Raw genomic sequence first — 15,850 nt, 5'->3', positions numbered from 1 at the left:
GACAATGTCACACTTTTTCATTTTTAGGAACATAATTAATTGTCTCTTCCATGAAGAGTATTCTTGTCCGTCGAATATAGGAATATTCACGTTGCCTTCGGCCATGTTGAAGCTCCTTCCTTTCAGCCATGTTGCACGTCGACTATCTCTTCTTCAAACAGAGTTTCTGTTCACTAAAATCTTTCAAACCACGCTCTGCTACCATGTTGGAAATTGAAATAAACACTATTTAACTTCTCATCACTATTTATTTGGAAAAACATTTAGAAAAAGCAAAAACTTTAGGAGCATTACAACATAAGAATTTCTTGGTCGCCATCTTGCTTGGAACACCAACAATCGATAGTACACATTCGATATAAATGTATGATACGACTTATTGATATTACAACGTTTGATACTCGATATACGAATAAATTCATTTAATCATATAAATAAATAATAAAATTAACTTTATAATCAAAACTTCAGTTACTAGTGAAGTTCACTCAAACAAATCAAAATGGAAGGTTATAAAGACAAAATTTGTTATTCAATTAATCATATTAATAAAAATTTAAATTGAAGCCATTAAAATTAATAATTTAATGGGACTCAAGTAAGGAAATCAAGCCAAGGACCAATAATTTCAGCTCATTAATTTAATCTGACACAAATAAATCAATAAATACTGGTCAATAAGAACTATGAATTTTGGTGCATTTAGAAAGAAAAATAAATCTAATTATGATATGATATGATATTAGTATAAACCACAGTAGGTTAAACTAGTAGTTTATGTAATAAATACTAAATAAATTTTATGTAATAAAACTAGTAGCTCGAATGAATAAGGATTGGTCAATCAGAACTATGAATCTCGTGGGATCAGAAAGCAAAATAAATCTAATACACGCAGCAAATAAGATGATATTAGTATGAACAACAGAAGGTTAAACTAGTAGCCCTTCCTGAGTGCTCACTCCCCAAAGGGCGAATAGGATCAATAATATATAAATCATATCAATAATAATACTTGATTAAGTTCAAAGTAGTAATATACTGTGACAACGATCTTCTCAGGGAGTATCGGAATTATCAAAATTAAAGTTTGTTTTGATTAATAACAATTCAATTTAATGATAATGAAGATAATGTCTATTCATTTATCAATCCGCTCTTTGCTTGACAAAGGACTACACACCAAGTCCCTAAATAAATCAATATCAAAGGTGAGACTTTACAAAATCCAACTAATGAATTAGCTTATGGTTTAGGATGTCATCAACTACACAAAAGGAAAAAAGTTACTTGTAATTTAGAGCGTCATTAACGTCACAAAATGGAAAGATAAATCAACTATCAATTTAGAACATCATTAACTACACAAAATGGGAAAGTAAATTAACCTTTGATTTAGGACGTCATTAACCACACAAATGGAAAAATAAATCAACTATCAATATTTAGAACATTATTAACTACACAAAATGAAAAAATAAATTAACCTATGTTTTAGGACGTCATTGACCACACAAAAATGGAAAAATAAATTAGCTTGTTTACTGTCAGGGGTTGGATTTACAATAAATTTCTCATTTCTTAAGACATCGAAAATTATATCTAGCTCAAAAGCATTGAAAACAAAACCGACTTTCACCGAAAAAAACTTTGATCTAGAGATGAGGTATTTCTTGACCTCACTAGTTATTTCAACAGCTCTCTGGAAGACAGCCTAGGCCTTCGCCGGTCTCTCTCAGAAGCAAATAAGAACAAATTTAGTAATTAAAATATAGAAAATACAAATATAACGTTAATCCTCTCACAAAAATACAAAAGAGAAGGTGATTAGGATATTAAACAGAACAACCTTGAGGAGGATGGATGGGAAGACTTTTAAGCATCTAATAAATATTACACATATTCAAATACTCAAATCCAAAAGAATAGTAAATTATAAATGAACCTTATTTATCTATGGATATATTAACGATGTGCTAACATTGAAGACGCTTGACTATTAATCAGTTAGGTACTTAATCTCTGTGTCTCAGGGTTGAGAGTAGGCAGAAGGCCTCCTCCAAAAGGGCTTTTAAAACTTGAAAAATATTTGGAAGACTTTAATTTAATTTGAAAAAGGGAATTACAATGATTTAACTGGACTGGTCAAAATGAAACAATGGGTGGCTCAAGCTTAATAATGAATTAGGGCTCACCAGCTACAATGTACACCCTCACAGTTGTCCACTCCATCCTCCCGTGGTCGCTGCTTCTTGGTCTTCTTCAGGTGACGGTTGGAATTAGAATAATCGGTTAGGATTCACGAATCAATCAAGAAACCTCGGATTTGTCGTCATTGCCGAACTACGGCTAACCCCCCACTAAACAGAAATTGCCAAAATGGTACGATAATATCGTACGATATTGGAAAAATTTGGAACAAGAGTCAGTGACCACAGAATGTGACATGGGATTTCACAAAAAGTGCATTGTGACAGGCTTTTAGAAATACAATTTGTAATTATGGACTGCTGGCTAAGCAGAGCATTGCCAAAATTTTGAATTCCAACAATAAAATTCTCTAATTAAATAGTCAAGCTACATTGTCTGATTCAATAAAGGAGTTTCATTGAGGTAAAATTAGTTCATAGTTATCCAATACTGCTCATTCAGCGACTATGCAAAGTCATACGATAAATTCAGAGCAGTTAATCATTCCATTGATTGCGAAATAATTCTTCTAAAGCAGTCTACAAATTTTCTTTCGGCCGGTAGCACCATATAAGGCACAATGAGTCAGCAGTAGCTACAATTGGGATTAATACAATACTTTCTTACATGCTAAGGACCTTTTTTATATTTAATCTAAATTACCTTAATTGTAACAACATATATTACAATATCTGATAATCTTGTTAGCAATTTGTACCGTATTAGGCTCATAAATTAGTAGCATACGATTACTGTTGTAGGCCTACTATAGAGAGTAGATGGCTTTTGGCTGTATGAAAAGGTTCAATGTTGCCGGTTATTTATCAACACCACAAGGGCCAGACCATTTTATATTAAGCGTTTTTAGAGTCGGCAAAGCAGGAAGCTCTTCCATTGGTGAAAAAAACGTTTAATATTGTTCTTGTAATAAATTGAATATGATCTGGCCCTGACATAGAAGAATGAGAACTTTCTTGAAATAGACTGAATACAATAATTGTATTCAAAAATTATTTTTGAAGCTTCAATTAGAAACTCTGAGTTCAACAAAAAACGTTGTTGTGTCTAAGAGCTTGTTGATGGATATATTTATTTATTGGATGTCTATGACTGAGTTCATAGATATAATAGCCTTTCTATTCTCCTGTGACAGCTAACCATCAATTTAATATAATAATAATATGCTAACTTATTGGAATTAATGTAATGTATCATGATGAAATTGAAGATTATATATTGCATATGAATGAAGAAAAAATAAATTTGAGATTTTGCAAAAAAGTGACTAAAAATAACGACATTGCCTATTCTGTGGAAAATACTGTATTTTTAAAATGATTTCAAAGTATTATAGCTATTATTTGTTTCAGATAAGAATCATTATAGCAAGCCTTGTGTCACACCTGACAATTGAAACAATGCTTGTATAGCTTCTATCAAAACAGTGACACTCAATTTTATCATTACCGTACCTACCTTTTTTTTTATTCCATTTCAAATTCATTTTTTGGTACCTGCGCATTTGTCTCAGTAAACACGAATGAATTGTTGACATGTTCAAACTTTTGAATCTAGTGGAATTCTACTAGCCAGCTATATACTATTGATAGTTGTTACTATTTCGCTCGCAGCCAATGTAATAGCCAGGTGCGACGTAGGGTAATTAAAAATGAAGAGTATACTCAAGTACAACAATATAATTTTATGTATAAGGATAAATGCTGAAGCTGCTGCATTTACACCAAAGTTGTCAACAAAAAAATTTGTCCACAAATAGTTTTCTACATAAAGTTACTGTTCTTTTGTAGAGAAACAGAATAGAGAACTTGTTGCCAAAGAATTGGTGTAATAGCGATTGTATAGTCTGCGTGGACTTGTAGAGGTAGAAGATTTTTTTTCACAACTTTTTCAGTGTTTCTCATACTGGTTGGGAAACGAAACTTTTTGTTTAGAACAAGGATATCCAGAAACTGCCTCGATTTGTTGAGAACTCAGTTAATTGACAACTCTGGTGTGAATGTGGCCTAACTTTAACAGAAAATCAAACAACTTGATTATTGAGTAATTCTAGTTTATTGCAGAAAAGCTACATAACCGACATGAATTAAGCATTAAGTAATGATGCATCTGATAATAACTGGCTTATTGAAAACCAAATTAATAGTATAAAAAGTTATAACAGCTTATTTCGATTCAGTAAAGAATGACCATTATGCTATCATGCCTCTTTATGCATAGCTAACCATGATATTACTTTTTTGCAATAATTTACATCAAAGCACATTGAAAATTCACATCTTTGACAATCTCGGCAATATATTGATTTCTTGTGTATTATACAATTAGTAAAATATTAAAAAAGTATACTATGAGGGGAGCTTTTTATAATGTGATATCAAAATTAACTAGATGATATATAGTGCAGTTCAGGAAAGGTTATAGAAGGAAAAGTTTAGAAGACAATTTTTGACCCCGCAGTTAGTAAGGGGGTAAACATATCAAAAGTCCCCCCCCAACCCCTTGTGCTAAGGGGGTAGGAGTGGTTCAAAGGTAATATTTTTTGGTTTCTCACATATAACTCGAAAGCTATGTATCTGATGTGTTTGGTATGAGGGACTTCAAGTGGACTGTATACTAAGTTGAATGAAATGTATGTTAAATAATAAAAATAATTTAAAAGATGGCTGATGTTGTTCATCAATATCTTTACCCAAACTCACCATAAAACTTATAAGAGTAAAAACTACTAAATACCTGGTAGCAAGGTAGACGACAATGTAACAATAACAAAATGATTGCATTTATTGATATAAGTGGCACTTTACAAATGACCTTAAAAGTTATGATGACTACTACACTAAGTAGGAAAAAGGACGTTTAATGAAAATCAAAAATAACAAATGGTAAATTTGAATAAGCAGTAAAAAAGGAATTGTTGATTAATTCAAGTTGGTTACAACAATACAAAGTATTCATATAATAGTTGTGTGATGTAACACATAGTCAAAAATGATAGTGCAATGTAGCAACATTTTCAATATTACATACAACAAGTGTCAACTCAGCGGTTCCACACCTTCAACAGAAGGGATAAAGATGTGCACTTTTGCTATGTTAATCTACTAACTATTCCAAATTAAGCTGCAACGTCAAAAATTGTGTCACAGACACCCGCTTCAAATTTCATTGCCAAATGAACAATTATTGTTGTAGCATTGGAAATTTTATCCCCTACATCAAAGTTGCTATAACAATGGAACAAAAACTTCGAATAGTGGAATAATATACACAATTTCAAAGAGAATTCAATACTCTACAAACCTACGGTAAGCATTGATTTTTACGATGCATTGTTGGAGAGTTATAAGCCCTGAAAAGCAAAAAATTGCATAAAAACCTGTTATTTCAACAATTGCACACCTTCAAGAGCGAATATCTCGGGACCTGTTGGGAATATCACAATTCCACTGATCAAAAAGTGTAGAGAATTTATCAAACTTAATTTTTCAATAGTTAGTTATGTCGGTTGAATGCATTGTTCTCAAGATATGAGTGTGGAAGCAAAAAGCTGAAAAATTCAACTTTCAAACCACCCTCATCCCCTCTCACTCAACACTAAAGCTATTGCAACAGTTGTAGGGAAGTGCTTAAAAGTGGTAAATTATACATTGGATTGATTAGAATTTATTGCTCTATGAGCTCATAATCTGCATTGATTTTTCACATCAATTCTTAAAAAGTTATAAGAGTATAAATAGAAAAGAATTGGAGGCGAACGTGTTTTTTTTTCAAAAATGTCACATTTAAGAGCGGATATCTCGAAAACTAGAAAAGTTATGAGATGAATATTGTAGGAAATTATATAAGCTTTACTTTTGTATGTAACAGGTATGTCCGTAAGATACATAGTTTCTGAGTTATAGGCCTATGCAAGAAACCGAAAAATGGTACCTTTGAACCACCCTACCCCCTTAGCACAATGGGTAGGGGTGGAGACTTTTGATATTTTCACCTCCTTAATACCCAAAACAAAATTGCGGGGTCAAAATATTCATATACAATAGTCTTTCAACTTTTCTCTCTATCTTTTTTTTTCTCTCTATATCCTCTTTTGAGCGAGCATACATTGCCTGGACTATATAATAATAAGGTTATGATGTTGGATGCTTTTTCCTAGTGTTGGATGCAGAATGGAAACTGGGTAACACACACGATGGCTTTTGATGTTCACGCTTTCTATCCATCCATCTACACTGTGTAATATGTTTTGGTGTCTGAAAGAGAAAAAATAAAGGAATTATTGATTGATTGAATGATAAAAAATAATCTGATGAAATTTGAAAATAACATTTAAAATTTTCAAGTTCTAGTGATAGGAAGCACTAGTGGAAGTGATCAATAGAGATCAATAAAAAAAAAATGTATTGATATCAATGGGTCAATTGGGCCAATACACATCGATAGGTATCCATGGATATGTATTGGCCCAAATACCTATTGATATCAATACACATCAATACATATCCATGGATATCAATACATAACCAGCTGTATTGATATCAATACAAATCAATACATTTCCATGGATATGTATTGGCCCAAATACCTAATGATATCAATACACATCAATAGGTAGCCATGGATATCATCAATACATAACCAGCTGTATTGATATCAATACAGATCAATAGCCATCTATAAGCAACCTGTCTCCTTTATAGAAAAAATCCTCTTTTAAATCTAGGAGAGCAGCTTAGGATAAAGATAACATTTGCAAGGATTATAATATTTATTTAACCCAGCTGCAACTGGCATCAGACAAGAGAGTATACCTGTTTAATCATCTATGATAATTAATATAAGTAAATTGGATTCAGTGAATAGTTGTCTATTGATATATTGATGGAAAATTAAGGGATGTAAATAGTTAAGACATAAATAATGTGAGAAGTTTGTTTATTAAAATAACTCATAGATGCATGTCATTTATCTATTAAGAAAGGTCCTTATTGTGGTGCTCCAGAATACTTTAATCTCTTCCTGTTTAAAGTAGCAATTTTTTGAGCTACATACTGGTTTATGTTGCTGCACCTCAATTCAATCTTAATTTTTGTAGCATTCAGATTTTCCTCCAGGATCCGGTGTTTGAACATTTCTAGAACAAATAACAATTCAAAGTATACAATCTTTACAAATTAGAAAATAAGGATTTTATTTCCTGAATTAATCTGCTAGCAGATTTATTTAATAACCTAAAAATGTATTTAAATATGCATGACTCTCCCTCTCCTGAAAGGAAAGTCCAAGATAACACAAGAGCGTTTTTTTCACGTGAAAATTATGTCCTCACAGTTTTACATTATAACGTCATATTCTGGTGGAAAAGTCGAGAAAATCACATTTTTTCACGTGAAAAAACGTGTAAATGTTCCAACTTTTTACGTGAAAAGTATGTGAAACTGAAACTTGAAAATAACGTTTTTTTTCTACATCTTCACGTTATACTGAACTCTCAGAAAAGAACATGAATAGAACGGTTTTTTCTACATTTCTTTTCCCACATTTGGTCATTTCTTTCACATGAAAATTTCCAAAAATTCACATGAAAATAACGTTTTTAAAATACATTTTTACAATATTTTATCGTGAAAAGATGGAGAAGGATTACCTTAATTATTCTGAATAAATAACCTTTTCAATTATTGAAAAGAATTATTCTTTACTTTTACATTAAAAAACTATAAATCTTATAAAACTTTTGAATAACCACAATATAATGTGAAGTAAATTCTCTACTCTAACTTTACAATAATTTTACACAAAACTGAATAAAAATTAAATTCAACTATAAAGTCCTATTCAGACAAATGGATTTTTCCTAGTAAGTAGTGATATATGCAATCTAACAGCTGGACACTATAATTACATAAAGAAAGCTCATTTTCATTTGTAATCATTCAACAGCTGACAAATTTCAAAAATGTTTCATGTAAGCTCCTTTTTTCAGCTGTTACATTTTGTATCAGCCATTTGCTTGTATTAGCTTTGCATCACCAATGGGAAAAAACCATAAATGTCTGGATGGCCAATAGGGAGATTTTTGCTTTAATAAAATGGTGAAACAACAATAATTTATATTAAAATTGAATTTATTTTCAAAACATCACAGTCTTCAACCCTTCAATAAGTTGGAGACTGTTGTAGATATAATACTGTAACTTTCAGGATAAGTTATTGGTCGAATACTCCAACTTTTGACATACAACTGCTGAATTTCAACTCCTCATAAGGGGGTGACTTGGGGGTTGTAAATCAAAGATTTTGAATGTAAATACCCATTGTGTTTTATCTTAAAAGCCTTCTCAAAACGAGAAAGATGAAATCAATAAAAATCTTCCATGATACTTTTATCCAAAATGGCGGCTGATTGAAGTTTTGGTTTTTAAAGAAATAATTGATAAAATTCAATTAGCCGCCATTTTGGAAAAAAAGTATCATAGATTTTTATTGATGTCATCTTTCTAGTTTTAAAAAGACCTTTATAATGATGTATCACACAATGGGTGTTTACATTAAAAATATTTGAGTTATAACCCCTCATTTCTTTACAAACTGTAACTTCAATCAGCCACCGTTTTGGATTCAAGTTTCATAGTAGCCTACATTTTAATTGATGTTATCTTTCTTGTTTTAAAAAGCCCTTTGAAATAATGTACCATACAATAGGCGTTTACATTAAAATTTTCCAGTTAAAACTATTGAGTCACCATATTATACATTCTGAACCTAGTCAACCCCTTATAAAGGGGTTGAAATTCAGTTGTACCGTACGTCAAGAGTGAGAGTATTTCACCAGTAACATATCCTGAAAGCTACAGTATTATATCAACAACAGTCTAATTTATTGAAAGGTTCCCTTACATATGACTCACCCGGTATGATTACTAACTTATAATGATTAGCACAAGCCTAGAGCTCATGTGGACATCACCCATAGAAAAAAATTGTTTGACTCTATATTCTGTTTTAAATTAATCAAAATTGAGACTTACTTAGATTTCTCTTTGCTGGTAAACCGAGTTTTTGGAGACTTCAGCCAGTATTTGATTACCGTACTGCTCCTATGTATTTTTCTTTTGTGTTGGAAAATTTCATCACCACAGCTCCTATCAGAGATGAAACAAAAGTTTACTTATAATTAAACATATTTCAAATAATATTTTTTGACTAGAAAATTGGAAAAAACACAATGTTGCATACACACAGTCTCACTCTTCCTTATTATATAAAATATATATTGCTAAAATGAGAGGACTACACCGATAGTTTTTCTAAATTGGAATATGATATAAAGCTGTTAATATAAATAAAAGAATCAATTGCTTGCTGGAAAAAGTTTAAATAAAGCCTGACGGTCCAGAAAACAACTGAATAAATTTTAATCTATCAATCCACAGTCATATATTATTGATATTAAGTTCATTATAATAACATGAGTGTAGATTAGTTTGAGGTGACTTCAATTACTTAGACTAGGCTAATTAAAAAGTTTTGTTACACATTTAAATTTATATGTACCAGCATACAACCCTGGAATGTGTCTGCCTAGAATAATAATCATCTTATTTCCAGCAATGATAAATTCAAGAGGTTTTTCTCTTATTATTATCAAGTTATGCCTTAAATAATATGGTATTCAGTGTTGTGTTATAAGGTTATGTTATGCATGGCCTATAATAGTCTTTTGAAAAGATTATCATTTTATATATAATTATTTAGACCTATAATAAATTCATTCTTTCATTTTACAGTACATCAATAAAAACAAAATCACTCGACTTACCTATATTTCCTGGATAAAATCACAAAAATTACAGACTATGAAACTCATTTGAAAAACCGTTGGTCCTTTGCAAAATTTATTGTGCTAGTGCCTGTGCTTGTGCATAGTGTCATCATGATCATGTCTATTGATAGACCCAAAATGTTGATATAATATTATCAATACATCAATGAATAATAATTATCGACCATTAATAATTACATATTCTCAAATGTCATATCCATCTTTGTTTGGAAATGGGTATTATTCAAATTACATAGTTTAAATAAGTAACAGTACAATACAATCCTGATTTCTACATTTTTGAAATCAATAAAATCAGTTTTCCCCAGGAAAAATTAGAATTAGTTTGATATATCGATTGTTAAGACTTTGATATTTCCATTTCACAGTATCAATATTATTGATAATATATTGATATTTTCATTCAAAGCCATAGTAATGGTGGCAATTTCAAAATTATTGACAATGTTACTGTTATTAAGATATTTGATATTAATTTCAGGTGGAGATTATTGATTTTTTATGGGGGGACATTTGTGCTTGACACTGAAATAATGTTGGGAATGATGAAATAGTAGGTTGTTATTATTTGAATTGAAACCCCAAAAATCATTTCAAAGTCTGTGTGAGTAATTCCGGATAATGCATAATTTTCCTCATAAACTGTGATCTCATTTGAAAAAAGTGTTATAACTTTTCCAATTTTGAATGGAATCATTTTAAATCTAGGACAAGGTTGATAATTTGAACAGAAACGTCTATGAATTTTTTCAGAATTTTTCATGATGAACCAAATTTTAAACGTCAGTAGCATGTTAACGGCACATCTGACAGGATTTCCTCATAGGACAAAAAGTGCTGGAAATTAACTTCTACACTCGAATCAGTCTTCAAAAATACATTGTTCCGGGAAAATTGAAAATCTGCCAAAAATATTCAGTTTTAAACTGCATTTAAAATTACCGCAATCCATGGACTCCTATTGATATCACAAAACTTGTAGTGATATCAATATAAGTTCATTGACTGTATTTACCGTGATTTCTATTGGTATCCATGGATTTCTATTGATATCCATGAGCTTCTATTGATATCACTAAACTTGTAGTGATATCAATATAAGTTCATTGACTGTATTTACCGTGATTTCTATTGGTATCAATGGATTTCTATCGATATCCATGAGCACGTATTGATATCCATGAGCATATATTGATATCAATAGGGTTTTTCTATCGATTTCTATGGATCTCTTCCACTAGGGAGGAGTGATAGAAAAAATATTTTGTAATATACTTCTACTTACAGTTCACTAAGCATAAGACCCAATTCACACCAAAGTGGTGTAGAGGATTCTCACACCTCCATATAGAAATATGGTCCAATGGAAACAGAATGGACTTGGAGCTATATCTCTTCTGTTTGTATTGGACTATATTTTAGGCATTTTGCGCTAAGACTGATTTGCTTGAACAAAGTGAGGTAGGAGCATGGTGTAGTGGGTAGATGAGGAGAGTTACACAATTTATTTAGATTTGACTAATTTCAAGAAAAAACTTTTATTATTTTTACTTTATGATATATTGGGCACTTTGAAAGCACCAAAAGTTCAAATCTTGGGGCAGATCCATTACATAAATGATAGCAAATAAATTCATACAATTTTGAGGATGGATCTTCCCCAATATTTGAACTTTATGCGCTTTTTAAGCGCCTAATACATCAAAACGAAAAAATGATGAAAGTATTTTTTCCTTGGAAATATGATCTATTCAAGTATCTTGATAGAATTCAATAAAAATACCTTCGAAATGGAACCAATAATAAGTTTCAAAAAGCATGGCGCAGAGCCTTAAATGATTAGAAAATGAATGCTTATAGTATTCCTCCTCACACTCATCAAGAAGTGATAAATAAACGAATTCGAATTACTGAATCCTTTGAACTCAATATTATAGTTTCAAATTTATTTTTATTCTAATCATTTCAATATAACTTGTTTATAACTGTTTAGGCCTATATGATTATCACTAGTTATAATTGAAAAAGGCGTTTTTTAGTTATCATACAAAATAATCATAAACTTCCGGGCATTTATGAATAATTTTGGGAATCAACTCCCTAGGATTGAATGTTTCTGATCTTGAATTTCAGAGAATTTTGCATCATAAGTTGAGAGATGTTTGATTTGAAATTGAGTTCTTAGTCAATTACCAACTCAATTTAAAATCATACACCCTCTTAAACATAATCACTGACAAAACAATTTATAGGTTTAATGGTCGAGTTAGATTTAATAAGTGGTGTCCAAGATTCAATGGTCCATTAGATTTAATAAATGGCCTGGAAACTGGGCATAAGAGTAATATAATCTGACAGTTTCATATTGGCAGGCAAGTGAAACAAGTTTGAATGATATTGTTTGGGGATGAGCCTCATTTAATGGATTCTAGATATTTCCGAATAATAATTGTTCATCTCTAAGACCAATGATCAAAACAAGTGACGCATTACTCACTGTCAAGGGATCTTGTGTCTTCATGAACAGTACTCTTGATGCAAGCTCTGGTTTTTGGATAATTCCTGTTGATGATAAATTTTCTAAACTACTGACATTCAATACTCCCATTTGGTATAACTAGTGCACCTGAAATATTTCACAAAACAATGGTTAATTGTTTTGGTGACATTGAAGGTGTCTGTATTTTCATTGATGATATTCTTGTCTATGGTCAGTCTAAAGAAGAGCATGATCGCCGATTACATGCAGTCTTGCAAAGAGCTGATGAGATGAACATAAAATTCAATAAGTCAAAATGTGTATTTGGATCGAAAGAAATCAAATACATGGGTCAAATCTTCTCTGAATCTTGTGTTCAACCAGATAATTCCAGAATCAAAGCTATTAATGTATGCCAGCCCCTACAGACAAGAAAGCTGTACAGCGTTTCCAAGGCATGATTAATTATTTAGCCCCATTTATACCCAATTTGTCAGGGGAAACAGCTTCTTTAAGAGAACTAGTAAAAAATAATGTTCAGTGGCACTGAGAATCGAATCATCAAACAGCATTTGAAAGGCTTTAAAATCTAATAATAACTGCTCCATCACTGGCAAATTTTGATCCCAATGCACACATAACACTTTCTGTTGATGCCTCAAGAAGTGCTGTTGGTGCAGCACTCCTCCAAAATGGAAAGCCAGTTGCCTATGCTTCTAAAACTTTAACTTCATGTCAACAAGGGTATGCTCAAATTAAGAAAGAGCTATATGCTGCAACTTTTGGATGTGTTCGATTTAGACAGTACATTTATGGCCAAACTATTACTATAGAAAAGGACCACTCACGTTTAGTCACCATTTGCGAAAAGTCTCTTGCAGAAGTCCCTCCTAGGTTACAGCGTATGTTGTTGCAACTTCAACCATATGATTATAATGTGGTCTACAAGCCAGGTAAACATTTTTTAATAGCTGATGCATTATCAAGGGCGCCTTTGCCAGAAACTGACGTGTTTCTTGATGATGATATTGCAATTCATGTCAACTTGATCACCAGTAGTTTGCAAATTGCCCCAAAGACAATGAAGCAGAGGTGCTGGAAATGTCTTTAACTGATGAAACCATAATTATTGCTCTTACAATGTATTGCTTAGATGGATGGCCCCAGGATAAGTCTAAAGTTATTGATTCGTGTAAGCCTTATTTCAGCTTCAAGGAGGAACTGAGTGTAGTTGATAACCTTCTTTACAGAAATAGTAGTCTAGTAATTCATACTACCTTACGTAGAGAGATATTGCAGAGGATACATGGTGGGCATATGGGTATTGAAAGACCTAAAAATTTAGTAAGAGGTGTCCTATTTTGGTCAGGTATCTCTGCAGACATTAAAACATGGTAGAACAGTGTTATATCTGTCTCAAGTATCGTCCAGAGTAGTCTGATAATGCCGATTTTGTGAGACTTTTTTACGACTTTTCCCCCCCTCCCCCCGCACCTATCCTACCAAACCCCCCACCTCCCCCGCTCCTGCCGCCCCTCTCCTGCCCCCTTCCCCGCACCTTAGAAGGAGAAGATGCTCTCTCTCTCTAGTAGAAGGTGAGGTGGAAGGAGAAGAAGAAGAAGAAGAAGAAGAAGAGGAAGAAGAAGGAGAAGAGGAAGAAGAAGGAGAAGAAGAAGGAGAAGAAGAAGAAGAAGATGATAACGATGATACTCTCTTTCTCTCTCTAGTCATGCTCTAGTTAATATAGTCATGCATAATTACATTCAGTCATGCTCAATTACATTTAGTCATGGTCTATTTGATGATTAATAGCAGAGAGATATGTGAGAGAGAGAGAGAGGCAATCTACTGACAGATTCAAGTGAAACGAACTTCTGCCAGATTTAAGTGAAATGAATATCTTACTCTCAGATTTAACTGAAACATGTTCTTGACAACGATGTGAAGCAGTGGGTTGTACACACAACGAACACTGCCAGATTTAAGTGAAACGAACTTCTTACTGTCATAAATTCTAGATGTACTTGACAACTGGGATGAGATTTTACCATTCTTTCAAGAATACATGTCCAGCAGTAACATTCAAATCCCATCTTTTTAAAACTCTTTATGTGTCTGTGTATTCAGCATAGTTGAATATTCTTTTGGAAGAATAATAGTGAATTCAAAGTTCTTTTCTGAATCTATATTGATATAAAAATTTGCAACAGTCGACATGCATTGGTTCAAGGGAAATTCTAATCAAATTATTGTGAAAGGAATCGGAATTGTAGATCAGGTAAATAGCTTTGTTGTGTTACATTTCAAGTCGCCATTTGCAAAGTCGGAATTGAATGCTAAATTGCGTAAGCAAGCAACATGGGCAGAGAACAATTATCACAAAATACGCTGGGAAGATGGACATTTTATTTATACAGACGAATTATTGATATCTCATCTTGAAGGATATGATAAAATCTACACAAAAGGTACAGAGAAAGCTAAGTTTCTTAGAAGGATACACAAAAACGTATGTTGTTTACCGGATGAAATTGAGAAACCAAATTTCAACTATTTTACAAGTTCTTGGTGTTATAATGCCTGTGAAATTCATCATGGCAATCCGCAGGGGCGATGTGCGCTCTTCGCGGCGGTTCATTATAATACTTTGATAATGAAAAATATGGACTCATCTCCAAATTTCATGTGCGAAAACAATAGAATGCTTAGCATGAAAAAATGTCAATTCTATTCAAATACAGAAAAGAAAAACTTTGCAAGATATTGCTTTTTCTATAACGGACAAGAAATTCAATGTGTTTATTGTATGCAAGCATTGAAATATCATACTGCTCGTGTATGTTGTATTGGAGGGAAGGCACAGGAACCATTTAATTTCTCTATATTAGTACCGACATATGTATAGTTTCTTCATTCGCTCATCATGGACCCGTGCAAGTGGATGCAAGCTGATAGTGAATTGGAAATGAGGTTAGAACAGTGTATTGATTGGTATGATGCCTGTGAAATTGCAATTAAACATTCAACTCATGAAAATCATCATTTGGTGAAACAACTAAAAGACATTTTCTTAAACACAGTGAATTTGAACGATATAAATGATTATCTATGCTATTACAGACCCCATAAACTGTCTGTTAGTAAACTAATAAAAATTGAAGAGGAAGTGATGAACAATTGTTGTGAATAGTGTAAATAAATTTCTAGTGTATACCCGATTGTTTTCATTTTCCATTGTACCTGCAATGTCTTGGTTTAATCGTTCAGTATCGCTCTGTTAGTTGAGCTGTAAAGATCTCACATGCATTGAAGCT

The 15,850-nt window shown here is 32.2% G+C and overlaps 1 protein-coding gene and 1 long non-coding RNA gene across 5 annotated transcripts in view; one reads left to right on the top strand and one right to left on the bottom strand.

The window, feature by feature from the left end:
- The window catches only part of LOC111055537, a 257,536-nt gene that overhangs the window by 189,647 nt on the left and 52,039 nt on the right, over nucleotides 1-15,850 (top strand). The window lies entirely within an intron of this gene.
- LOC111056846 lies at nucleotides 7,304-10,135 on the bottom strand. The gene is made up of 3 exons (XR_005570964.1): nucleotides 10,034-10,135; nucleotides 9,243-9,356; nucleotides 7,304-7,345 (listed from the first exon to the last, which is right to left on the bottom strand). It is a non-coding gene; the product is annotated as an uncharacterized LOC111056846 (long non-coding RNA).

The sequence above is a fragment of the Nilaparvata lugens genome, chromosome 3 (assembly GCF_014356525.2).
Source record: "Nilaparvata lugens isolate BPH chromosome 3, ASM1435652v1, whole genome shotgun sequence".
Lineage (NCBI taxonomy): Eukaryota > Metazoa > Arthropoda > Insecta > Hemiptera > Delphacidae > Nilaparvata > Nilaparvata lugens.
The sequence above is the reverse complement of the archived record's forward strand: the minus strand, read 5'-3'. Positions and strand labels throughout refer to the sequence as shown.